General features: G+C 38.9%; 1 long non-coding RNA gene across 1 annotated transcript in view; it reads right to left on the minus strand.

The window, feature by feature from the left end:
• The window catches only part of LOC122968406, a 28,858-nt gene extending 20,367 nt beyond the window's left edge, over window positions 1-8,491 (minus strand). Inside the window, exons 1-2 of the long non-coding RNA XR_006398824.1 lie at window positions 8,456-8,491; window positions 6,895-6,943 (exon numbers count right to left, since the gene is read on the minus strand). This is a non-coding gene — a long non-coding RNA (uncharacterized LOC122968406). The remainder of the gene's footprint in view (window positions 1-6,894; window positions 6,944-8,455) is intronic.
• Between the last annotated feature and the right edge of the window lie 979 nt (window positions 8,492-9,470).

Raw genomic sequence — 9,470 nt, forward strand, 5'->3', positions numbered from 1 at the left:
TCGCTCTGATCTTTTGAAAATGCAGGAAAGTCACGTAAACTTCTTTTTCGTTTCACCTCCATCATTTTGGTTTTTGTGTGCCGTGAACATATTGATGTGAACGAGTGTGTTTTCTCCCTAAACCATATTCAAAAAACCGCGTGTATTCTGTGTCAATTCTGATTGGTTAGTTTGTCGATGTGGGTTGTAGCAGCAGTCAGATTGTGAGAATTATTCTTAAATTTCTGTCAGAATTTGGCCTCAGGTTGTCTTTGGTCGCCAAAGCCCCACATCGCTCATCGGTGAGAGATTTTACAGTGTAAAGTGGCTTTTATCCAACCATTTGAAATGCCAAAACTTGCAGAGATATTATAAGCGTCTTATAGTCACCAGCACATTTATATTGTTTTTTTTTCCAGAAAAGAATCATCCTCAAAGCTGTAATACTAACAGCTTGTGTGTATGTGTGTGTATGTGTGTGTAGATTATTAGTAAATATGCTCATTAACACATTTTCCTTGCAAATACTGCAATTCTCAATTACACTACCTGTGAAACGCGATGTTCTTTTTACTTTTCACCTTAGAAAGAAATTTAGGATGTATGAATTTTATGTACACAAACAAAACATTGGGATATACAGTATTTATTTATTTTGCATATTTGTAACATAGATATTGAAATCTCAACAGTGTTTAGACATGGTATACATAGCATGCTCAATGAACTGTATAATCAGTTGGAGAAGAGTGTCTCTGAGTCCAATATTATGGTCAGAACAGTCCCCGTGCCTGTTGTCAGAATTGAAAAGTTGCAGTATTTAGTGAGAAAACATATTTCTCTGTTATTCACAGGATCATGGTTTTCTAGCATCCAATTCCTGGCTCCTAGTTGTCAAAATGTAATATTTAAAATCACTTTTCATGCAGATGCGAGCCCAAGGTGCATATGTACAGATAAAGCTGTTCTCCTCCGTGTAGCAGCCACTCTCGACACCCATTAAACTGTTAGGGAAGGTCTGACCCGGACCAAATAAGCTGCTGGTAAATTGCCTTATCCATTCTGCTACTGATCTGAGAAGCCTGCCATGAGAGGGCTGTGTGATGTCAAGTGGCTGGCAAGGACACACATTCTCTCTCTCGCTCTCTCTCTCTCTCTCTCTCTCTCTCACACACACACACACACACACACAGAAACCTTGCCAGTGGTAGCAGTCTGGCAGGTCTTTGTGTGGCGTCGTGTGAAAAAAACACACTCTCTCTCTCTCTCTTGCCCACAGTATCAGTCTCCTTCATACAAAGGCAGCCAGAGGGACGTACTTGTCATTTGCCCAGATGTTTTTCCAAGGTCCTTTATTCGAAGCAGTCAATCATATGAACTGAAATGTCACTAATGTGAAGTCCCTTTGGTGCAATGGCTCTGCGTGTGTGTGTTTGAGTTTGTGTAAGTGCATTTATGTGTGTGTGGAAGGTCGGTCAAGGTGAGATGAAAGTGCAGTTAACCTGAGACACAGGGAGGTAATATATTAATAACAACTACAATACCTCGCACAGCTATTTCTCTGGTGTAATGAGGTCTGTCTGACACACATACACACTTACACACACACATATTTGAACTGGCTGGGCACACTCTTTGTTCTGATTTTTTTCCATAAAAACAAACTAGGAAAAAAATCAAGCGTCTTTACAAGTTCATTCATGAATCAAACCCATTAAGTAACAAAATCGACTGCATAACTTTATGAAAATGAATGTGCTGTGATGCAAAAATGTTATGTTATGTTATAATTATACCAATATGTCTGCAATACTGTATGTCTGTGAACAAAAAAATAAAAAATCTGACCATTATGTAACGGAGTTGTAATATCCCTCGATAGATTAGCCCTTGACCTGATTTTTTGGTCTCAGTATAAGAGTACAGAGCCTTATCTGTATTTGCATCTTTAAAAAAAAGACCCTTTGAAAACTCTCACAAGCCCATTTCCATATGCAGATACTCGATATGCATTACACTTTGAGAGCAGGTGTGTTGCAAAAGCCTTCACCTGGTAATGCATCACTCAAAACAATGTTCCATGAGAAGTCTAAGAGACAGAGGCGTTCGGCCGAGACATTACACTCGTGAGCATGAAAGGATCATGTTGTAGAAGCACGAAATGAGCATCAAAAAATAAGGATAAAGGTAAAAAGGATTTGAACAGTTTCACATCAAACCTTGTATGGTGTGCACTGCCAAATATGGAGGTTGTTAGCCTCCTCCACCTCGCTCCATAATGAAGAGGTGCTGCCTGCCCACTGAGCTGTCTCGTCTGATAATTATTTTGACATTACCCACTGAGAGCTGGAAGGGAATTATCCTCTGTAGCGTCTGCTTGCCATACATTCTCCATAATCAGCCCCGCCATGCATGGATAAATTTGCCCACACACTGGACACGAGTACAAAATGTGTGTGTGTGCGTGTGTAACAGTGTTGCAGATAACATCTTACAAATGGATCACTGTCACTTTACTTTTTGATATAATACTGGTACGTTATTCAATTTAGGTAATCGCATAACAGGTTCCTTTTCAAAGTGTGACACATGGAACATAATTCTGCAGGTTTTATTGTTTTGAAAGCCTAATTAACCAAAAGTTAGCTTTGAACAATAGTTTTATGATGTGCAATAGTGTAACTAATCTACTCGGATGTCTATTATTCTTCTTGTATTCAAACTTCCAAATTTTGTATGAACAGGTACAGGTGTGTGCATGTATGTTTCAGGGATTTGTATTGTAGACTGATATATACATACAGTATGTGTATTTCAGCTAATTGTCAGCTATGGTAGTGCTGCAGCTTGGCAACTTAGGTCCTGGATGCAGGATCTTCTATTTCATCATGTTAGAATAATGCATTTAACACCTACAACTAGATATATTTTTTCTCCTCTTTATATCAAATTCACTAAAACACTGCTGCTTTTGTATGTTAAGGCACATGACATTGTTTATCAATCTTGTGATATCCTTCACAGTAATGTTTGCACAGTGTGCATACTCATAATTTTGACTGGGTGTAGCATGTTGCATACAGTAATGCAAAGCAGCAACAACCCTCTGTGAAAATGTCCAGAGGGAGAGCAGGGCCAGCTGTTCCTCTCAGTTTGATCAAGTCACAGCATTTTTGCTTTTTAGACATGCATCTTTTACTGTTTAAGTAGTTCATCTATTGATCTTTATCATTCAGGAGATTGAAATCCTGCATTATTCATTTTTGTTTAGAGTAGTTCAATTAAATACAATGGAGAGTAATTAGGTTAATTTTTATCCATTATACAGACCAATCAGTTTAATGTAATTCGGTTAAAGGTAACGTCAGTGGTTCCACGCGGCCGCATCCTCAATTATGCATAACTTTACAGCTTAATAAAATTAAAAACATGTGAGTTATAAAAAAAAAAATCACCCCCCACACAGTTATCATGAAAGGGGAAATTAGCTACAGAGACCAAAACCGTTTTTGTAACAGGCTGTAAACATGTTTATTTCTGCTGTAAAGTTGGGCATTTTAACATGGAGGTCTATGGGGACTGACTCGCTTTTGAAGCCAGCCTCAAGTGGCCATTTTAGGAACTGCTGTTTTTGGCACTTCAGCATTGGCTTCATTTTTCAGCCTTGGATGTTGCCAATTGGTTCTTACACAGCCCTGGCTCTGTAAATGGGAAACACAACACTATTCCAGCAAATCAGCAGGGGGCGTTCATGCTTGTACACAGGACAGGATGAAGTCATCAGAACAGTTGTCTGTGAGGACATGACAGTCTTCAGTCCACCATATTTCTGTTTTGGTTGTTGCCTTGGCAATGCATGTCCATGAATTTTGGGGGGCAGATCTTCTGAAGGAGTATGAAGGGAGGGGTAGTATTTGTTTGGGTGATTAGTTCAAATACCAACAATCTTTTTCAAGAATGACCGACTCTCCCTTTAAGTTCACATCAAATTAGATAATGAATGTTTTAGTACAAAGGAGGATTTGGTCCACATTTGAAACATTTGAGTTCAATCAAAATTCTTCAACTCACAAAAGAGTAGAAAAATGTGACACGTCAATTTTGAACTTTTTACACAAAAATGCAAATTCCTAGTAATATTACAAAATGAGGACAACAGTTTTGCGTAGTTTACAGTAAATTATATGAAAATGTGTGGTTTTCCTCAGATATGTATACTGGAGTTAGTAGCTGTAAGAATGTCTTGGCGTCTGTGAAAAACACCCCATTTGTCTTAATATTCACTGAGCTCTGCATAGACAACTAATGACTGCAATGCATCACCTGCATATTGTATTTCAATAAAAAGGTGTGTGTGTGTATGTGTGTCTACCATTTGAGCATGTGACAATTTTTCTCCTTCAGTCAGTGTCTCTGTATGTCTGTTCCGCATTTGTTAATGTCACATAATGTATGTGCAATGAATGAGTGCCCCTCAGCTTAACTCTGTCTCCTTGGAATTTTATTTCTATACAGTGAATCATAATTGTGGGTTATATTCACCGGCAAATGCACATAAATTGCAGAGAGTAGTGTGACAAAAAAAGAGGATGTGTAGGAGGATGGGCGTACAAAGTGTTTTACTTTAACATTCAAGGCTGGAATTTGTGTTTCATCTTATACTTAAAGTCAGACTTTTTCATACGCAATGGGTCGGTTCACCCGAATTGATAGCCATGCAGATACTTTCAGTGTTATGGCCCAGATTTTAAGACATTCAGATCTGAAAGTCTGCCACCACAGCAGTTCAGTGGAATCATATTTATGCTATTGTTATTGCAACAACCCTCTGATGAAAAACTAGTCCTATTATAACTTGACATCAAGGTCTGTGGATTATCCTGAATAACAGGCACACCGGTAAGACATATTGCTGTTTTCAAATCTAATTGTTCAATGCTCATGAGCAGTACATGGAATTCCATTCACCTCCATTCTTTTGGGAGAGGCAGCATTATCTGTCTCAATGACAGATATTTTAAAACCTGGGCAAAGAAAAACACAATTATCTGCATGGCAAGACATGATTAGGGGTAAGTGAGGAAGCAGATTTGATTATAATTTAGTTTCAGAGTGCTCAATCTAAACTTATCAAAGTGCCTTTAGTTGCCTAAACATAACTTTATGATGCTTCAGTTGCCTCAGGCAGACACTTGGAAAACATTACAATAAAACAATAACAATAAACTTTGGCAGATTACACTCCCTGATGAAGGCTTGATGGTAAAACGTGTCGAAGATGGTTTAAAATGTCTGATATGACCATGCCATGACAATAAAGCCATTTTAGTTGTTTTAAAGGAGAGTGCCTTGGAGTTTTTTTCTTGTATTTTTTTTTTTTGTCTACATCCTTATCCTTATCCAAAGAGCACCTTAAACATACTCAATTTGAATCCAGGAAGCGCTCCTTCCTAAGCATTGTTTGATTTTGGCAGATATGTTCACAATGAAGGTTTTGCTGATATGATGGTAAAAATATACCCCAGGTGGCGAAGCATATTTAGCTAGTAAATAATGGTTGCATATGAACATAACTCTCAGAGAAATAGCTTGTTTGACCCTCACATCAACAGCAGTGTGCTCATGACAGTGTGTAATAAGTCATTATTAAGTCATGTTTCTAAAATGACTATTGATTTTTGTCACACAGCGAGAACGAGCTGCCAAGGGCCACAACAAAATGCACAGATAGAAATATGAATGAAGTTTCTATAAGGACAATCCCTGCAGATGATCAGTTATCACCACGGCTGATGATGAATCACATCACTGTACTTTGATCACGTTGTGCTTAGTGATATTGCCCTAGAGGTATTTTATTTTATTTTGTAGTCTCCTTGGCAGAAAAATCAATGCCTGTTTCAAATACTTAGAATGGATGAATTTGTCATAATGGATGATGCATAAGTTAAGATATTTAAGATCACATGTGTCAAACGTCTTTGTGCATTTTAACATCTGTCTGAAATAGAGGAAAAAGAAATTCTTGACTGCTTGACCTCATTTGATGCAGTGGCTGACTCTGGCTCTCATGTTGTTGCATTTTACTGCAGTCAAATTTTAATATGGTTATTAAATACATGCATGTATGTGTGTGTGTGCATGCGTGTGTGTCTGTGTGTCTGTGAACCCATTTAGCTCAGTGTCAAACCTTCTGAATGTGTACGTCGTAATACATTCAAGTCCATTAATGCCTGGGAATGAAACTGAATCCGAAAGAAGACACACATGCATGCACGCTCACACAAATACACACGCACACACACACGCTTGCTTGTGCATGCACACACACACACACACACACACACACACACACATACACAGCGCTGTATGTCTCTGATAGCTTCTATTATCTAGGTCTCCCTCCTGGCTGCACATCAAACATGGATGAGCTCCAACCATAAAAGGCTCCATTTTCCTTTGATTTATACAAGGAATAAAAATTGGAAAGGTGAAAAGTCCAAACCATGCATATTTTATCAGCTCGCTGACACCAAAGGCAAGACGGAACAAATTTTAACATGGAGCAAAACTTAAAATAGACCATGATAGGACCAAATACAGGAACTGCAATACCGAACCTCCTGACCTCATTGGGCAAAAGCCTTCTAAACTGGTCCGGTACACACAGAAAACAAGTCTATAGTACCAGAAATAAGCACATTTCAACTATTTTACAAGTAAGTTTGACTTGACTAATAACTCAAATTATGACACATTACTTCTCTCTCAGCGAGTAAACTTGTGTTCCTTTTTTGTCTATTCAAACAGGGGGGAAAACACACTAAACGAAAGCCTAGACAGTGATGTAAACATGATATTTTATGTAAGGTGCATTTTTTTTTTGGACACTGCAGAGATTGAGTGAACAGATACCTCTTCAGGATCAATAAACCAGTCCTTGGGGCCCAGTTTGTCTTATTCCCTGTTAAAAGACAGCAGTGATTACAGATCAGTACTCTGGCAATGAGAGGCTTTATCTATGTGTCCCCACAGTGTTTCCACTAATAGTTTCTATGGCAGCGAAGGAGGGGGTTGGGTGGTATGCGTGAGTGTGTGTGTGGTGTTCTTATTGTTCTTTTAATGCATTTCTCCAAATGTGCCAGCCAGCCATTGGTGGGTAAATGTAGGTGAAATAATGCAACACATCCTCATAATGAAACAACCACATATAGGTAGCCGTCTTGTACCTGCACTCCAGAACGACTCAAAGGAATGTTTCCATAATGGCCCATAGGAGCCTTTTCTAACATGCCGCCTCTATTGGCAGTAATCGTAAAAAATAATGATGTTTTATGGTGTGACAACGCTGTGGTTAAGGTCTGCTTAGGTTTAGGCACAAAAAACACTCGTTAAGGATTAGGGAAAGGTCATGGTTTGAGTTAAAATGATCACTTGAACATGGTGTGAGTTTAAGTTACTTTCTTAAAGGTATAATATGTAATTATTCCACATTAAAATGTCTAAAAACAACTAGACCTATGTTATATATTTTGTTGAGTTGTGTACTTACCTTATCCCAAATGTTTCCAACAATATTCAAACCCAGAGAAATCTGCAGTTTAATCAAAGTAACGGACCATTTCATTTGGTCGGATGTCAATGGCGTCATACCTCCTCTACTAAAGAGTAAACACGCACAAGATGCATACGGCGGCGCTGTGTTTGTCCGCTACAATGGCGTCTACCAAAGAGTAACTTACACACATACAACATAATACATCGGCATTGTCGTTGTTCCATAGAAACTATTATAAATTGACTTTTATTCAGTTTAAGCCACATTGTCATGATAAATTTAGGTCGATTTTTAGCCGGTAGAAGGATTTTAGTCATTGGACGTCTGGATCTTCAGTTATCAGAGAAATAAACTAGGCAAACGTTAGCAGCAGCTCAGCTAACAGCCCCTCCAGGAAGTCCGGTGGTCACCAAACATCGTCGGAGAAATGTTGATTTGTATATGATTGTAATGATTTTAATCTGCGTGTACATTTGTTCTTGGAGAGGATGAGACCTCTGCGGATAATTCGGCTCCCGGGAGAAACCAACCGAACGTCTGGATCTTACATTATAAGAGAAATAAACCGAACAAGTGTTAGCAGCAGCTCGGCTAACAGCCCGTGCCGGACGTCCGGTTGTCACCGTACATCGTCGGAGAAACACTGATTTTTAGGTAAAACAGCTTTAATTAGTATTTTAACAATTTTAAGCTGTGTGTATGTTTATATTTGGAGAGGAGGAGACCTCTGCGGATAATTCGGCTCCCGGGAGAAACCGGCCGAACGTCTGGATATAAAGTTATAAGAGAAATAAACCGAACAAGTGTTAGCAGCAGCTCGGCTAACAGCCCGTACCGGACGTCCAGTGGTCGCCGTACATCGTCGGAGAAACACTGATTATTTTTTTTAGGTGAAACAGCTTTATTCAGTGTTTTTACCTGTAATCTCCGGGTCCGTTTGTTGTGAAGAGGAGGAGACCTCTGCGGGTAATTCGGCTCCCGGTAAAAACATCCCGAATGATTAACACTGGAGTAATCCTATCCCGGTGAAGCTGGTCATTTGACAAATGGATATATAAAGAGAACTGGATACAGCGTCGGAGAAGAGGCCCCGTTCATTCCTATGAAAGTTGCTCAGTGGCGCATGACGCAATAAAAAATCGACTTCCCGGTATGAAAGTGCCCGGATCTTCTGCATTGTGCAGCCCATAGAGCTTGCGCACTAGTGACTTTCGCTTGTTCTCTTCATACATCCATGTTTTAACAACAAAGACAACAACTCCCATGATCCCTTGCTACTTCATACCGCCATCACACTCCGTCTTTTGTTATTGTTTTGATTGAGAGACCCCTAGCGGCTGAAATTACATATTGTACGTTTAAAGTTACACAACCTTCATTGTCATGGCAACAGTAAACACCACGACAATTGTAGTTACGTTTTTTTTTTTTTAAAACTGTCCTGACTTGCAGTTATGAAACCTTACTCCTGCAGCTAGGTCCACTTCTGCCATCTATTTATCTATCCATCCATCCAACCCACCTCCTCCTAATAAGGAATTATTAGGAGGAGGTGGATTAAACCAAATTATCACTTTATACTGACATCATCTGAACTGCGTCACTTCCCCGGGTCATAATTACCATGGCTGCTAGATGGTGTAAGCGTAACTACAGGCTGTTTTTGCTTGCTGAATTTTCAACCCATACTGTTGTTTTTCTTGTAAGGACAGGCTGAATAATGAGTGACTAGCTGTAGATTATCACATTAAAACTGTAGCTTTTTACATATAAGAGTTCCTGTCCAATCTGAGTGTGATACTGTGTGATACTAAATGATAAATGGCACAAATTTAAAGCAAATTTAAAAACAATATATATTTGAAAATGAACTGAATGAATTTCTTGATATTTAAAACTTCAATTGAATTTTGATCATGAATTTCCAAAATGT

This window comes from Thunnus albacares, chromosome 18, assembly GCF_914725855.1.
Source record: "Thunnus albacares chromosome 18, fThuAlb1.1, whole genome shotgun sequence".
In the NCBI taxonomy this organism is placed as follows: Eukaryota; Metazoa; Chordata; class Actinopteri; order Scombriformes; family Scombridae; genus Thunnus; species Thunnus albacares.